General features: G+C 44.5%; 1 long non-coding RNA gene across 9 annotated transcripts in view; it reads left to right on the forward strand.

The window, feature by feature from the left end:
- Positions 1-16,010, forward strand: part of LOC137312864 (uncharacterized) — a 1,008,715-nt gene that overhangs the window by 137,655 nt on the left and 855,050 nt on the right. For 6 of the 9 annotated variants that reach the window (XR_010960861.1, XR_010960858.1, XR_010960869.1 and 3 more), the window contains 2 exons: positions 9,177-12,233; positions 13,999-15,137. The exons of 1 other annotated variant lie outside the window; for it this stretch is intronic. This is a non-coding gene — a long non-coding RNA (uncharacterized lncRNA). Of the gene's footprint in view, positions 1-9,176; positions 12,234-13,998; positions 15,138-16,010 lie in introns of those variants that run through there. 2 more of the 9 variants (XR_010960859.1, XR_010960863.1) reach the window with 2 other exon arrangements.

Here is a 16,010-nt window from a genome sequence, read left to right on the forward strand (position 1 = left end):
CCTGAACCTACTCAAGAAATTCGTTACCTTTCTGATATGAGCTCGTCTGTTCATCCCATTCCATATGAAGGTTAAAATCTATCCCCATTAAAACCACACTGCATTTGCTACATGCGTGTCTATTCTCCGCATTTATACATTGTGCCGCTTCACAGCTACTACAAGGGGGTCGATACACAACCCCCACTTTGGTCTTAAATCCTTTTCTATTTCCTAATTCTACCCATAAAGTTTCCACTGCCTGCCTCCCTCTCGTTATGTCCTCTCTTATCATGAAGTAATTACATCCTTAATCACTTAGGATAGTCCTCCCCCTTTACCCATTTTTTCTATCATTCCTATGACCTTATAACCTGATATATTCAGTTCCCATTCCTGACTGTTGAGCAGCCATGCCTCAGTAATGGCCAACATGTCGTGCCCTGTCGGTTGAAATTGTGCCCGAATTTCATTCAATTTGTTACTTATACTCCATGCGTTTGTATAAAGAACGCTTATTTGGGCCACACACCCTACCCATATTGTAATGTTGTATTTCTCACACTTTCCTTATTTCTATCTCCAGATTTAATTACTTTACATCTTTCAGTTTTTCATTTACCTGTAGTACCTAAAGCATAATTTCTGACTATCACTCTACTCTCTTCCTTTATATTCTGGATTTTTTATTTATATTACTTTTCCAATGAGCCCTACCCCCATTTACTAGTTTATGGCCTTATTTATCCATGGCGCTGTGACCCTGTTCCCACCGAGATCAGGTGGAGCCGGTCCCAACGGTACAATTCCTTCCTGTCCCAGTACAGGTGCAAGTGTCCCACGAAATGGAACCTCTCCTTCCCACACCACTCCTTCATCAATGTGTTCACCTCTCTAATCTGCTAATCCCAACGACTATTTGCACGTGGCTCAGGTAATAATCCAGAGATTATAACCCTTGAGTGCCTGTTTTTTAAAAAAAAATGCTCCTGATACTCTCAGTGTCTGGACTGTGATCACCTCTCTCAGTGTCTGGACTGTGCTCTCCTTTCTCAGTGTCTAGACCGTAACCTCCTCTCTCAGTGTCTGGACTGTGATCCTCTCTCTCAGTGTCTAGACCGTAACCTCCTCTCTCAGTGACTGGACTGTGATATCCTTTTAGTGTTAGAACTGTGATCATCTCGCTCAGATTCTGGACTGTAATCACCACTCTCACTGTCTGGTCTGTGATGTCCTCTCTCAGTGTCTGGACTGTGATCTCCTCATTCAATGCCTGGTCTGTGATTTCCTCTATCAGTGTCTGGACTGTGATCTCATCTCTCAGTGTACGGACTGCGATCTCCTCATTCAATGCCTGGTCTGTGATCTCCTCTATCAGTTTCTGGACTGTGATCTCCTTTTTCAGTGTATGGACTGTGATGCTCTCTCTCAGTGTCTAGACCGTGACCTCCTCTCTCAGTGACTGGAATGTGATATCCTTTTAGTGTTTGGACTGTGATCACCTCTCTCAGATTCTGGGCTGTGATCACCACTCTCTGTGTCCGGGCTGTGATCTCCTCTCTCACTGTCTGGACTGTGATCCTCTCTCTCAGTGTCTAGACCGTGACCTCCTCTCTCAGTGACTGGAATGTGATATCCTTTTAGTGTTTGGTCTGTGATCACCTCTCTCAGATTCTGGGCTGTGATCACCACTCTCTGTGTCCGGGCTGTGATCTCCTCTCTCACTGTCTGGACTGTGATCCTCTCTCTCAGTGTCTAGACCGTGACCTCCTCGCTCAGTGACTGGAATGTGATATCCTTTTAGTGTTTGGACTGTGATCACCTCTCTCAGATTCTGGGCTGTGATCACCTCTCTCTGTGTGCGGGCTGTGATCTCCTCTCTCAGTGTCTGGACTGTGATCTCCTCTCTCAGTGTCTGGTCTGTGATCTCCTCTCTCAGTGTCTGGACTGTGATCCTCTCTCTCAGTGTCTAGACCGTGACCTCCTCTCTCAGTGACTAGACTGTGATATCGTTTTCGTATTTGGACTGTGATCACCTCTCTCAGATTCTGGACTGTGATCACCACTCCCAGTGTCTGGACTGTAATCTCCTCTCTCAGCGTCTGGACTCTATTCTCCTCTCTCAGTGTATGGACTGTGATCTCCTCTCTCAATGCCCGGTCTGATCTTTTCTCTCAGTGTCTGGACTGTGTTTTCATCTCTCATTGTCTGGACTACGATCTACTCTCTCTGTGTCTGCACGATGGTGGGCACTGGGATTGATGCCCCCAATGATACAATTGCCACACTGAGCACTGACATGTGAAGGAACTGCTCGAGTAACTGAACACCAGTGAGAGACAGAACCTTCCGTTGTGAACAGAAAGATTTTTGTAATAACAGCGCTCACCAACATAAAAACTGTCACGAACTTAATGCTTTGGAATATGAGGCATGGCAAATATCAACCACCTTCGTTTAAACTGTTCCCAGGACAGGTATAAAATGGGTCAGATATAAATGGATCACTGTCACATCAAACACTCCCAGCGCAGGTGAAGTAGGGGTTAGATATAGAGTAAAGCTCCCTCTACACTGTCCCGTCAAACACTCCCAGGGCAGTAACAGGGTTAGAAACAGAGTAAAGCTCCCTCTACACTCTCCCATCAAACACTCCTAGCGCAGGTGAAGTAGGGGTTATATATAGAGTAAAGCACCCTCTACGCTGTTCCATCAAACAATCCAAGAGCAGGTACAACACAGGTTAGATACAGAGTTAAGCTCCCTTCACACTGTCCCATCAAACACTCCCAGGGCTGTTACAACACAGGTGAGATACAGGGTAAAACTCCCTCTGCACTCTCCCATGCTCTGTGTGTGGGTCTCAATCCCACACCGGGTGATATCTACTGACGGAGACCGGGATGGAGCCTGTGCCTTTCCCTGAGATCAATGCCTTCCCCCATTCTCGCTCATTCTCCCTTCCATCGATGCTCTGCTCCAGTCTTTCAGTCCGATTGATGTTAAGATACAATTTGCTGTTATGGTCGACATTCTTCCTGGAACAAATCCATTGAAGCAGCAACAAGTGGCTATTGTTCAGCTGCCAACAGCCCACAGGCATTTCCAAAACATCTCCTTCTGCCTCTATTTACTTATCCCTCCTCTCTTTCTCGATATTCTGTTCCTAAAACTCAATCTCTTTCTCTGTCTGTCTCTCTCGTGCTCTCTCTCTCTCCCGCTACTCTCTGTTTCTCCCTTTACTCTCTCTCTTTCTCTTACCACTACATAGACTGTACAGCACAGAAACAAGCCACTCGTCCCAAAGAGTCCATGCCGTTGTTTATGCTGCACATGATCCTCCTTTCACCCTTGTTCATCGAACCCAATCAACATATCCTTCGATTCCCTTTTCCCTCGTGTATTTATCTAGCTTCCCCTTAAAAGCATCTTTGCTCGTCGCCTCAACTCGTTTGTGGTAGCCAGTTGCTCACTCTCTCCACTCCCTGGGGAAAGGAGTGTCTCCTGAATTAATATTGGATTTATTAGTGACTATCTTAGATTTATAACCCCTAGTTCTGCTCCCTTCCGCGGGTGGAATCATCTTCTCTCCGTCTACCCTATCAAACCCTTCATTAAACTTAAAGACTTCTATGACGTCACTCCTCAGTCTTCTCATTTCCAGAGAAAAGACATCCAGCTTGTTCTCTCCTCTGATCTCCGTATTTCTGTGTAGGGTCAATACTTCCTGTTTGAAGTATTTGTTTCATTAATTGAAAGCTTTTCATGCCCCAGTTCCCCTCAGTGGGTTGTGATCTCCAGTGTGAACGAGCCGTCTACGGGTTTAGGCTCTGAACAGTAAATTGAGTCTTCGACCCAGGACTGACAGGACACTCTTTTTAAACAGGCTAAGAATGACCCGGGACTGACAGAACACCCCTTTTAAACTGGGGCAGATTGATCCGGGACTGACAGCGCACCCCTTTTAAACAGGGACAGAATGATCCGGGACTGACAGCACCAACGTGAAAATGCTTCTCCGATGCTCTGTTCTGAGTGAATTTCCTTCCAAACTTTGCATTTATAATTCGCTGAAAAACAAAGAGCAGAAACTGCGCTCTTAATAATAGGAAGGTTCACTACCTTAACAGGTATCGAACCCGCCATCTTTGTAATATCAATAGCACGCTTTAAATAACGGAGCTAATCGACCATGGCCGAACGGTGGTTGTTGTGCTTTCATTTTACTTTGCATTGATGGCGTTCCCGGGAAACAAATCCTCTGCAGCTGCCAATCAAACAAACCGTTGGAGGGAACTTCCTGCATGCAACCAACCACAAGCAGTCTGCAGCTGTCAATCAACCCACATTTCCCGAGGGAGACTGCCTGCAGTCTGCAGTCTGCAGCTGTCAATCAATCCCCTGTCTTGCCCAGGGAGACTGCCTGCAGTCGACAGTCTGCAGCTGTCAATCAATCCCCTGTCTTCCCCAGGGAGACTGACTGCAGTCTGCAGTCTGCAGCTGTCAATCATCCAGTCACCTCAATCCACTCTATCTGCTCCCGTCATAATTTCATGCACCTCAATTAAATCTCGTCTCAGCCTCCTTTGTTCCGAAGAAAACCAATTCTGTCCCACAGCTAAAATTATCCAGCCCTGGCGATATCCTCGTCAATTTCACCTGCCTCCCCTCTTGTGCAATCACACCTTTCCGGTAATGTGGTGATTTCCCCTCCCTGTGATGCTCTGATCCTTATTCTCTCTCGGACTCTCTCTCTCTCTCATTCTACTCTCTCTCTCTGTCATGTTTTTATCATTCGTTTTGTCGCCGTCTCACCCTCTCTCTGTTTGTCTCCCATGTTTCTCTCTCTCTCTCTCTCTCTCTGTTTCTCTCTCTGTCTGGCCCTCTGTCAGTTTCTCTCCCTCTCCCCAATGTCTTTCTCTGTCTTCCCCTCTGTCTCTGTTTCTCTTCTTGTGCTCACCTTCTCTTTCTCATTTGCGAACTAGGGGTGCAGAAGCTGTGATCAGATCATTCAATGTGTTCAGAGTACAGGCTGGGGTCAGTGTGAAATTGTTTGTGTTTGGATAGTCCTGTTGCATCAGTGTGAAATTGTTTGTGTTTGGATATTCCTGTTGCACCCCTAGTTCGCAAATGAGCTGCTCAGGATGTGCAAGGCCCACCAGTGGCCTGTGGTCCTGGAAGACTTTGCCATTGCTCGAGAGGGAAGCCTGCTTTTGGTTCTAAGTTGTGCCGCACCTCTGCCCCCACCTCTCATCCAACCTCGATTCCTGAACTAATTTTATTACCTTCCATCTTCAAGTGACATATACACCCTCTTCTTTATCCAGGAATTATACATGCCTCTGATTTGCTTCTCTCTGTAAATCTTCTGGACCTTGTTTTTCATCATTTTTGACAGTAGGTCTCTGTAACTGAATCTGTTTGTTCATTTTCTAATTTGATCTGAAATGTTTGAATAGCTGGCAAGCAATACCTGCTATTCTGCCAAGCGTATTTCCACAAACAAAGATGAATCTAGGGAGCCGGAATTAACCTTGTGAACCTTCGTTTCACCTCCTCTCAGGCAACTTCTTAACTTGGAAAGAAGACAAGGACAGAGAGAGAAAGTGAGTAAGTGAAAGGCAGCTAGGAAACAGTGTCAGGTGGAAATAAGAGAGAGAGAGACTTAGAGAGAGCGAGAGAGAGAAGAGAGGGTAGGAGAGAGAGAATGAGGCAGAGAGATAGAAAGGAGGGAGGGAAGATACAGCAGCAGAGATGGAAAGGAAGAGAATGAGGCAGAGATAGAAAGAGGAGAGAGAGACAGGAAATCGACAGAAGTGGCGAGAAACAACGAGGCAGAGAGAAGAAAGAGGGACGATACAGATGGAGTGAGGGGGAATTAGTGCGAGGCAAGAAGAGGGAACGTGAGATAGAGAAGAGAGGAAGGCAGGAAGTGTAAGAGAGACGAGTCAGAGTGAAATAAGCGAGAGGTAGAGAGAGAGGAATTGAGAGAAAGAAAAAAGAATCCCCGTAAAGGTGAATGAAAGAGGGAGAACGAGGCAGGGAGTGACAGGGCGAGAGATATATAAACAGAGGCAGAGAAATCAGAGGCAGAGAAAGAAATGCATAGAGAGAAATAAAATAAGTCAAAGAGGGAAAGAGTGAGATAAAACGAGACCGAGGGATTTGGTAAGGCAGGGAGAGAGAGACAGAAGGTGGAACAGATTTTGTCCCTGCTTCTGTGCACAGTTAAATATTTCTTATATTTTTATTCTTCTATGATGAGAGCGCTGTTGGATTATAATCACAGATTTTGAACCCATAAAATTTTGCTCAATAAGTATTGATTTTGAGACAGTTACTGATGTCAGAGCAGGTTCATCCAGCAGCATCGAGTTATACTGCCAGCGACACATGGGTCTCTGGTCAATCGCCCTCTGCGTTGACACATCAAACTCTCACAGGGCAGGTACAGCAAGGGTTAGAAGCAGAGTAAAGCTCCATTTACACTGCCGCAATCAAATACTCCCAGGGCAGGAACAGCACGGGTTAGATACAGAATAAAGCTCCCGCTTCAATGTCCGATCAAACAATCTGATGGGCCTGATGCAATGCGCGTCTCCTTCCAATCTTGAACCTTGAACGGTCAGAGAGCTGACACTCTGGGACACCTGTCTTATCTCAGTAACTTTCTGAATGTGTGATTCGGCACTTTCAGAGATTCCCTGCTGTGGTCTCCTCTTCCCATTACCTACAATTCCCACATCTTCCCGCAGCCTCATAAGACCCCTGAACACCTCGGACACAATTATCCTAAAGAGAAACAAGACACGGATATGAAGCTGTGATCAATGCAGTGAGATTTATTTCTGAGTACAGCCCATTATTCAGACAGCAGTAATACAGGGTCAGGGGTTGTGGGATTTACACAATCAAACAGAGCCTGCTCCCCGTGAAGGAAGGTTTCATTCAGTGAGAACTTGGAGAGCTCGGGCTGGTGAGAATCCATCACTGGATCTTTCACTCTTTCGGTCTACAACATTGTAACCCATCGCCGCAGAATTCCGGCAGAGTCTCCTCGTTTGTGTGACAGGATCCTATACGACATATTCCTACAAGAGGGCGGCATATATCGTTGTCATCTATAATCCAAAATGAAGAGTTAATTAATTGACCGTTCTGGACATAGAGGGAGGGAGAACAATGAGAAAACATGAAGCTGAGTCTGTCCGTGTTACTGGGACTGAGTCTGGACCACACATGAACCTCAGCTCATTTGTACTTCATTAAACCTCACCCTGACCCCTCCCCGACAGGTAGAGACTCACTCTTTGTTCTCAAGGGCAGCCCAATAGTTTTTCCACAGAATGGAGCCCACCGTTCGCGCTTTCTGAGACTAGAGACAAAGAAAAGAATGATCTCACATTTATATGGAGCCTTTCCCGTTAACAGAAGGGCCCGAAGAGTTTCACAGACAAAGGATTATTTCTGAAGTACCGACACTGTTTTGTAACCAAATTGCTCACAGCAAAGTCCCACAAACAGCAAATGAGATTTGACAGTGTGGGGAGTTTCTGGTGATGTTAGTTGAGAGAGTGATGTTGGTCCAAGAAACCAGGAGAACTCCCAGCTCTTCAAATAATGCGACCAAGTGTTTCCAGCCCCATGAACAGGTAGACACGGTCTCCGTTTAACGATTCATTCAAAAGATGACACCTCCAACAGTGCTGCACTCCCCCAGTGCTGGGCTGTATGGACCGGAGTGGGACATCAACCCTTAACTTGTTCACTCAACTCCCAACTGAGGTAAACTGACACCCGGCTCCTGAAAATTGATAGTTTCACCGCTTGACTCCTCCACTTATTCCGTGTCCTCATATCCTGATCTCTATGAAGGCTGCAGAATTATTCGAATTCAGAAACCTATTTTGAAACCCTTTTGATCCAATCCCCTCCCCTCATGTTATGAAAATCTGACTCATCTCTGGGGATCGGTTCCTCAGACGCCTCCAGTATCACTCCCAATTCACTATTCTTTGTCTGTGGGTCTGATCAGCGAGTGTGGGGGAAAGGGAGTGAAGGAGCTCCAGTCCGCACACTCACATTTTACAGCAGGTAACACTGATCGGGAGCAGGAACTGTGAGTTTCCCCCTCCACAGTACCTGGGTACTGAAGCCAATTTCAGACTTTCCCAAACAGGTCAATTCTCCGGCTGAGATCCGGTAACTCGGCACTGGCCAGTAATTTGTGCTTTAATTCTTGGTCTGTTTGGATCCTCACACAACACCCACCATTCCCACTCCCCGCTCAGGTACCGACTAAACAATCGGACGATTTTCCTGTGGAACTGGTTCAGGTTAATATTCTTCATTCATTCTTACAATATTACAATAATGTTCATTTAAGCAATCAAACCGTGAGCTTCAGTCTGAGAATAAAATAGTTTAAACAAAAATTGGTGTTGAGAGATCAAAGAAACTTACTTCTTGCAAAGAATGATGTTCCGCCACCTCCAACACCGAAACCGATCAGCTTTCGAGCAGTGATGGACTGAGTCAGCACCAGGAATACAAATACCAAAATTAGAACTTTCGCCATCTTCCGCTGAGTACCTCAGAGTCAGGATCAGACGGCTGGAGATCACAAATTTTGTATCTGGACTTAGAGAGTTTGCTGTATTTATAATCACATAAAAGGGGAGTGACTTTCTGAAAATATCCTGGGAACAGGACTTTCCCTTCCGTGTGACGGTGGATCAGTTGGCAGCTTGCCTCAGTTGGCAGTTCTCTATCTTTCAGATCACAAGGTTGTGTTTTTGGCCCAACTTCATGTTTGAAACATGAGCTCATCTGACAGATTGTGCCAGGTGCAAAAGCAGGACATTTAATGGTTAACTCAACGCCCACTATTGCCTCAACAGGAGCTCTAAATCTGCCCCCTCTCTCCTGTTCCCTCCTCGTGCCCTTTAATATACCACTTAAATTGATCTCTCTTCCACCGAGCCCACTTCAAGCAGTGATGGACTAATTCAACACCAGGACCCCAAGGACCGAGAGCAGCGATTTCATCAGTTTTGGCAAAGAGTTTGCTGCATTTTATCATCACACACACGGGGACTGACCGGTCTCTGAAAATATCCTGGGAAAAGTTGCTTCCGTCCTGTATGACTGCTGATCAGTTGACAGGTGGACTAAGCTGTCAGTTCTTTATCTTTCAGATCACAAGATTGTGAAATTGGACCCAACTTAAAGGCTTAACATGTGAGTTCCGCTGACAGGATGTGCCAGGTAGACGAGCAGAGCATTTAACCCATCAACTCCAACTAAAGTATTCTCCCCACATGAAGCCTGTATCTAACCCCTCGCTCCTGCTTGCTCCCTGTGCCCTAGAGTATTTTCCAGCCTGATCGCTCTTCCACCGTTAAACAGGCACAGAATGATTCGGGACTGACTGCACATCCCTTTCAAATGGATACAAACATAAAATGATCTGGGACTGAGAACGCACCTTTGTAAAAGACATCGACACAAAATGATCCGGTATTGACTGCACACTCCTTTTAAATAGACATCGACACAGAATGATGCGGGATTGAGTGCACATCCCATTGAAACAGACATAGACACAGAATGATCCGGCACTGACGGCAGACCCATTTTAAACAGACATAGACACAGAATGATCCGGCACTGACGGCAGACCCATTCTCAACAGATACAGAATGATCCGGAACGACAGGACACCACGATTAAACAGACAGTGACACAGTATGATCTAGGACTGGTGCATATAAATGACCTGAACTTAGGTAAACAGTATATAATTTAAAGTTTTCAGCAGACACGAAACTCAGAAACGTGGTAAACAATGTGGCGAATAGTAACAGTCTTCAGGAGGACACAGAGAGACTAGTAAAATGGGTAGACCCATGGCAGATGTAATTTAACGCAGAGAAGTGCAGTGATACATTTGCTGGAAGAATGAGGAGAGGCAATATAAATGAAATCGTACAATTTTAAAGGGCGAGCAGGAACAAAAAGATCTGGGGGTACATGTGCACACATCTTTGAAGGTGGCAAGACAAGTTGAGAAGGCTGTAAAAAACATATGGGATCCTGGGCTTTATGAATGGAGGCATAGAGTATGAATGCAATAAAGTTTTGCGAAACATTTATTATACACCGGTTAGGCCTCAGCTGGAGTATTGCGTACAATTCTGGACACCACTCATTAGGAAGGATGTCAAGGTCTTGGAGAGGGCACAGTCGAGGTTTTCCAGGATGATACCAGCGAAGTTGGACTTCAGTTATGTGGAGAGATTGGAGAAGCTAGGATTGTTCTCATTAGAGCAGAGAAGGTTATGGGATACCTATGGAGGTATTCAAAATAATGAGGGGTTTTGATAGAGCAAGTAGGGAGAAAGTGTTCACTTTGGCAAGTGGGTCGGTAACCAGAGGTAATAGATTTAAAATAATTGGCCAACGAACGAGAGGGGAAATGAAGAGATTTTTTCACACGGAGGGTTATGAAGATCTGGAACGCATTACCTGAAAGTGCCTATCAGGCTCGATAGGACCTTTCAAAAGGCAATTGGACATGTACTTGAACAGGACAAATTTGCAGGACAATGTGGAAAAAGCTGGGAAGTGGGATTGAATTGGACAGTTCTTTCAAAGAACCGGCACGGGCCCGACGGGACGAAGGGCCTCGTTCTGTTCTGTAAGAAAGTATCATTCTATGATTCTCTAAACCTGCAAACTTCTTTCATCTCTATTTGACATCATCAGGAGGCGTTTACCATTCTTTGTGTTTCTGGACTTCTGAAGTGTGGTTGAACCGTGAGACAAAAGTTTCCTGTAATTAGTGCGGGAGGAAGCTATCAGTGTAAATATCAGATATGCACGTGGATGATTCACTGGGTACCGTCGGAACCAGATAGACTGCTCATTCCTGTTATTTGTCCAGCAGAACACAGCGATCATTCTCTTCAACTGTACTCACCAGAAGGAAAATGAAACAAACTAAACTGTTCTGTCATCTTCTGCTGGTTTATGTCCACTCATAGAGAGAGACTGAGAGATTGGATTGGCTTTTTCACTTTGTAATCGATTATACTTCGTATTTATTGTAAGAGGCGGTTCCATCCCTAACGTCCTGTGCCTGACATTCTCATTGATAATAAGATGTGTTGTGAAAGAGTTTCTACCAATTGCACGTTGCGGATAAAAGCTGAACATCGAAAACGACTTTGAAACCAGTTTCGCTTCGCACCCTTGAGTAGGAGATGGGTTGCTGGTTGTAAGGAAGGAAGTTTGTAAAATCAGCCCTTCAGAGCAGTATCGGTGAAATGTGTTCTGGACACATTCTATGAGATGCCTGTTGAACAATGAAGGGGCGCTTACACACAGTAATTCCAGAATCCTTACCTTGTTGGCTCCCGAACTATTACAAATCGCGCCCTCGGATATTTTTTCCTTAAACTCACAATGAATAAATATCACTGAGGTAATAGAAAGGCCCCGCGATAAAGCGAACCCAGGATGTCCTATTTATTAAACAAGTGCTTTGCCCAGCTAAACCACGGCGCCAAATCACCGAGATCGATCAGCTACCGCACAGCAGAGAAGGTTGGTTTGAGGAGTATCCTCATCGCTTCTCTTGCCTATTTCCCGCAGGTTTCCCGATACTGCCAGTGTCTCTCGCTCTGTTTATCTGTGTCAATGTGTGAGTTGATTCTAATTTAAGACGCCTGCTTGTGTTTGTTTCTTATACGAAATAAATGAGGAGATCAGAGAATTCTCCTTCTGACACTGGGGAACTAATGAGACAAATTTATAGCAAGATATTGTTTATTATGATGCAGCAAAGAAAATCTGCCATCTTGAATGATTTCTGTTCAGTTTCCTCCAAAAACAAACTGTGACCCCCAACCTATTTCCAACACAGCGCCTTTAAGTTGATGCCAGACACGCTATTATTGAACCTCAGGCTGTAGTCAGCGCACTGATGACCTTCAAGTTTATATGGGCTCTTCAGGCACTTCGTGTGACACAAGAGCTTTCCAATCCCGTCCAGCTCCTGGAGACGGAGACATCCGTCAGAAGCAGCTTTCGCCGCTCGGGGCGATATCGCGCTCGAATTAATCGCCTGCCGTCAGCAGAAGGCAGCAAATCCAAAACAAAGCAATGCGGACAGCGTCTGGAAAACAGTCAACCGTTCAGTGTGCAGACTTTCGTGAGAGCTCCAAACAGGACCAGCGGAAGTTTTAAACTGGGTATGTGGATATGACTGCGCTTTTGCTTTATAAAATATCGGAGTATACATTTGAGTATGACGTTTAAAAATGAAGTATGGGTATGAATGAGTGTGAGATTTATATTGAAGAATGGGTGTGTGTGAATGGGTTAGGGTCACCCTAACGCAAACCCTAACTTTAAGGTTTATAGCAACGTCGGAGCAGATGTAGGTGATTCAGCCCCTCGAGCCTGTTCCATCATTTTATTGGATCATGGCTGGCCTGTGTCTTAACTCAATCTACAACCTTGGTTCCCGAACCCGTCGTAGGCTTGCCAAACAAAAATCTCTCGATCTCAGTCGTGAAATTTTCAATTGGCCCAGCCTCAACAGCTTTTTGGGGCAGAGTGTTTCAGATTTCTAGTCCTCTCTGTGTGAAGAAGTATTTCTTGACATGAACCCTGAACTGCCTGGCTCGAATTTAAAGGTTATGCCCCCTTGTTCTTGACTCTCCCACCAGAGGAAATATTTTCTCTCTATCTACACGATCAACTCCTTTAATCATCTTAAACACCACAATATTTAAGGGAATGCAAGCATCGTATGTGGATTCTGTCCTCAAAATTTAACCCTATTGGCCCCAGTAATATTTTGGTGAAACTGCTCTGCACCCCTTCGAAGGTCAATATGTCCTTCCTGATTTGCGGTGTCTAGAACTGAACACAGTACTCGAGATCTGGTCTATCCAGAGTTTTATATAACTTTAACATCACTTACACCCCTTTATCTTTTAACCCCTTGAGAAAGAGGCCAACATTCCATTAGTCTTTTTTATTATCTTTTGTACCTGTCTACCAGGTTTTAATGATTTCTGTACTCGGACCCCCAATTCCCTCTGCTCATCCACAGTTCCTAGCTTCTCGCCATTTAGAAAATATTCCGATCTATCAATCTTAGTTCCGAAGTGGATGACGTCATACTTCTCCACGTTGAACTCCATCCAAAACAGTTTTATTCCACGTAATTATCGACCAATATCCTTTTGCACATTTCTGCTCGTATCTACACTATTTACTGTACCTCCTGACTTGGCATCGTCAGCAAACTTGGATGTCCAGCTCTCCATTCCTTCATCTAAGTTATTTATAAATATAGTGAAAAGCTGCGGCCCCCTCTCAAATCTGTGGGTGCCACCTCTAGTCACATCCTGCCAATTGAAGCACACTCATTATCCTTACTCTATATCATCTACATCTTAACCAATTCGCTATCCCTGTCAATAGTTTCCTTCCAATTACATGCACTCTCATTTTTGTTAACAGTCTCTTTTGAGGAACTCTAACGAATGCCTTCTGGAATGCCATATAAATAACATCAACAGACACTCCCTTATTTACCACGTTGGTTACATACTCAAACGATTCAACTCGATTCGTTAAACATGAAATACCCTTTAAAAAGTCATGCTTGCTGTCTCTGATCAGTTCATGTTCGTCCAAATGTTCAGTCACTCTGTCTCTATTAACAGATTAAATTAACTTCCCCAAATCAGGTGGTAGACAAATATAATATAATTTCCTAGTTTATCTCTCTCACCATTCCTAAATAATGGAGTGACATTGGCAATTTTCCAATCCAAGACGAAACTTCCTGAATCAAGAGAGATGTAGAAGTTCATGATTAAAGCATCTGCAATGCCCTCGTCTGTTTCTTTTAATACCCTGGGTTGGAAACCAGATGGAGATTTTTGTGTCTTTAGTCTCGTTATTTTCTCCATTGCATTCTTTTACTCCTATTCACTACAGAAGGCGGCTGAAACGAGCACGATATGGGCGCTGAGAAGGAATTCTACTTCCCAAGGCTGGATCACACCCTGCAGGAGCTGGTGGAGATTTGAAAGTCTTTATATATCACAAAGCTAGTATTTATGAAACGGTGCCTCAAATATCTCCATAGCCAAGAAGGGCGAACTGACCATCAACGACCTCGAGGCAATAAGGTAGCACATTCAGATCTGGAGGCTGCAAGTTAAAATCACGTCGGGGTCACAGTTACCTTTATACCAGATGTGTGTCTGGATAAATCGAACCGCCTCACAATAAACACAGTCGCGTTTAAAACTTTAGCGGACGAGTTTGGGGAACGATGTATGTGATCCTCACATTAATGCACTCGTACAAAGTTCGGGAGAACTCTGTGTGAATGATTTACTGGGAAATCTTCAAAACATTTCGAAAATTCTCCCGCTCACAAACAAAGAAATACAAACTGACGAATTCATTCATTCAGAAACAACAGGTGGAGAATCACAGACTGCAGCTCAACGAGATTGTGAGAGCGTCATTTCGCGGCGTGGTGTAGTTGGTTAAAGTGCCAATAGAAACATCGGGACAGAAGTGGGCCAATTAGACCTTCGAGCCTCTTCCGCCATTCAAAGTCGGGGAACACTTCAGCAGTCAAGGACATTCAGCCACCGACCTTCGGGTAAGCTCAAAGGCGGCCTTCGAGACACACGACAACGCAAAATCTTCGAGCAGAAATTGATCGCCAAGTTCCGCACCCATGAGGACGGCCTCAACCGGGATCTTGGGTTCATGTCACGCTACACGTACCCCCACCAGGGAACAAATGTTATCTGTTTTTAATGTAACGGGACATTTGCTGTCTTTCTCTTCCTTCCGGAAGTCTCTATGTTTCTGCATCTCTCTCTCTGTTTTTTTTTGATTGTTTGTATATTCGGTGGCCTTGTAGGTAACACCTCTCTGTCTGCACACTGTGATTGCCTTTGCAACGGGCAGTTGGAAAGACTGTCTGTAATCACCAGGTATTGTTCTGTGATTTATAAATGCGAAGGGTTCGAGGATTTCATTTCCACAACATTCATCTGAGGAAGGAGGAAGCCTCCGAAAGCTTGTGAATTTCAAATAAAATTGTTGGACTATAACTTGTTGTTGTAAAATTGTTTACAATTGTCAACCCCAGTCCATCACAGGCATCTCCACATCATGGCCATTCAATGAGATCGTGGCTGATCTGTGACCTTAATCCAAATAGCCCCCTGAGCCCAATATCCCTTAATACCTTTGGTTCACAAAAATCTACCAATCTCAGATTTAAAATGAACAACAGAGCTCGCATCAACTGCAGTTTGTGGAAGAGAGTTCCAAACTTCGATCACCCTTTGCGAGTAGAAATGCTTCTGAACTTCACTCCTGAAAGTTCTTTCTCTATTTTTAGGCTGTGTCCCCTCTTCCCAGACTCAACAACCATCAGAAATAGGTTCTCTCTATCTAACCTATCAGTTCCCCATGATGTCTTGAAATCAACGATCAAATCACCACTTAATCTTTTAAATTCCAGGGAATACAACTCCAGTTTGTGTAATCTCTCCTCGAAATTTAACCCTTGTAGTCCAGCTATCATTTTTTAAATCTACACTGCACTTCCTCCAACGTCAATATATCCATCCTAAGGTGCAGTGTCCAGGACTGAAGACAGAACTCCAGGTGTGGTCTAACCAAGCCTTTGTATAGCTGCAGTATAACTTCTACCCCCTTGTATTCTGGTCCTCTTGATATAAAGGCCAGCATTTCATTCGCCTATTCGATTATTTTCTGTACCTGACCATGACATTTTAATGATCGATGTACATGGATCCCGAAGTATATTTGGACCTCCACTGTTTCGAGCTTTTTATCATTTATAAAATATTCTGATCTATCCTGTTTTGTTCCAAAGTGGATGACCTGACGTTTGCCTACATTGAAACCAATTTGCAACAGTTTTGCACATTCATTTAATCTACTAATATCTTTAT

The sequence above is a fragment of the Heptranchias perlo genome, unplaced genomic scaffold (assembly GCF_035084215.1).
Source record: "Heptranchias perlo isolate sHepPer1 unplaced genomic scaffold, sHepPer1.hap1 HAP1_SCAFFOLD_44, whole genome shotgun sequence".
NCBI classification, from domain to species: Eukaryota; Metazoa; Chordata; class Chondrichthyes; order Hexanchiformes; family Hexanchidae; genus Heptranchias; species Heptranchias perlo.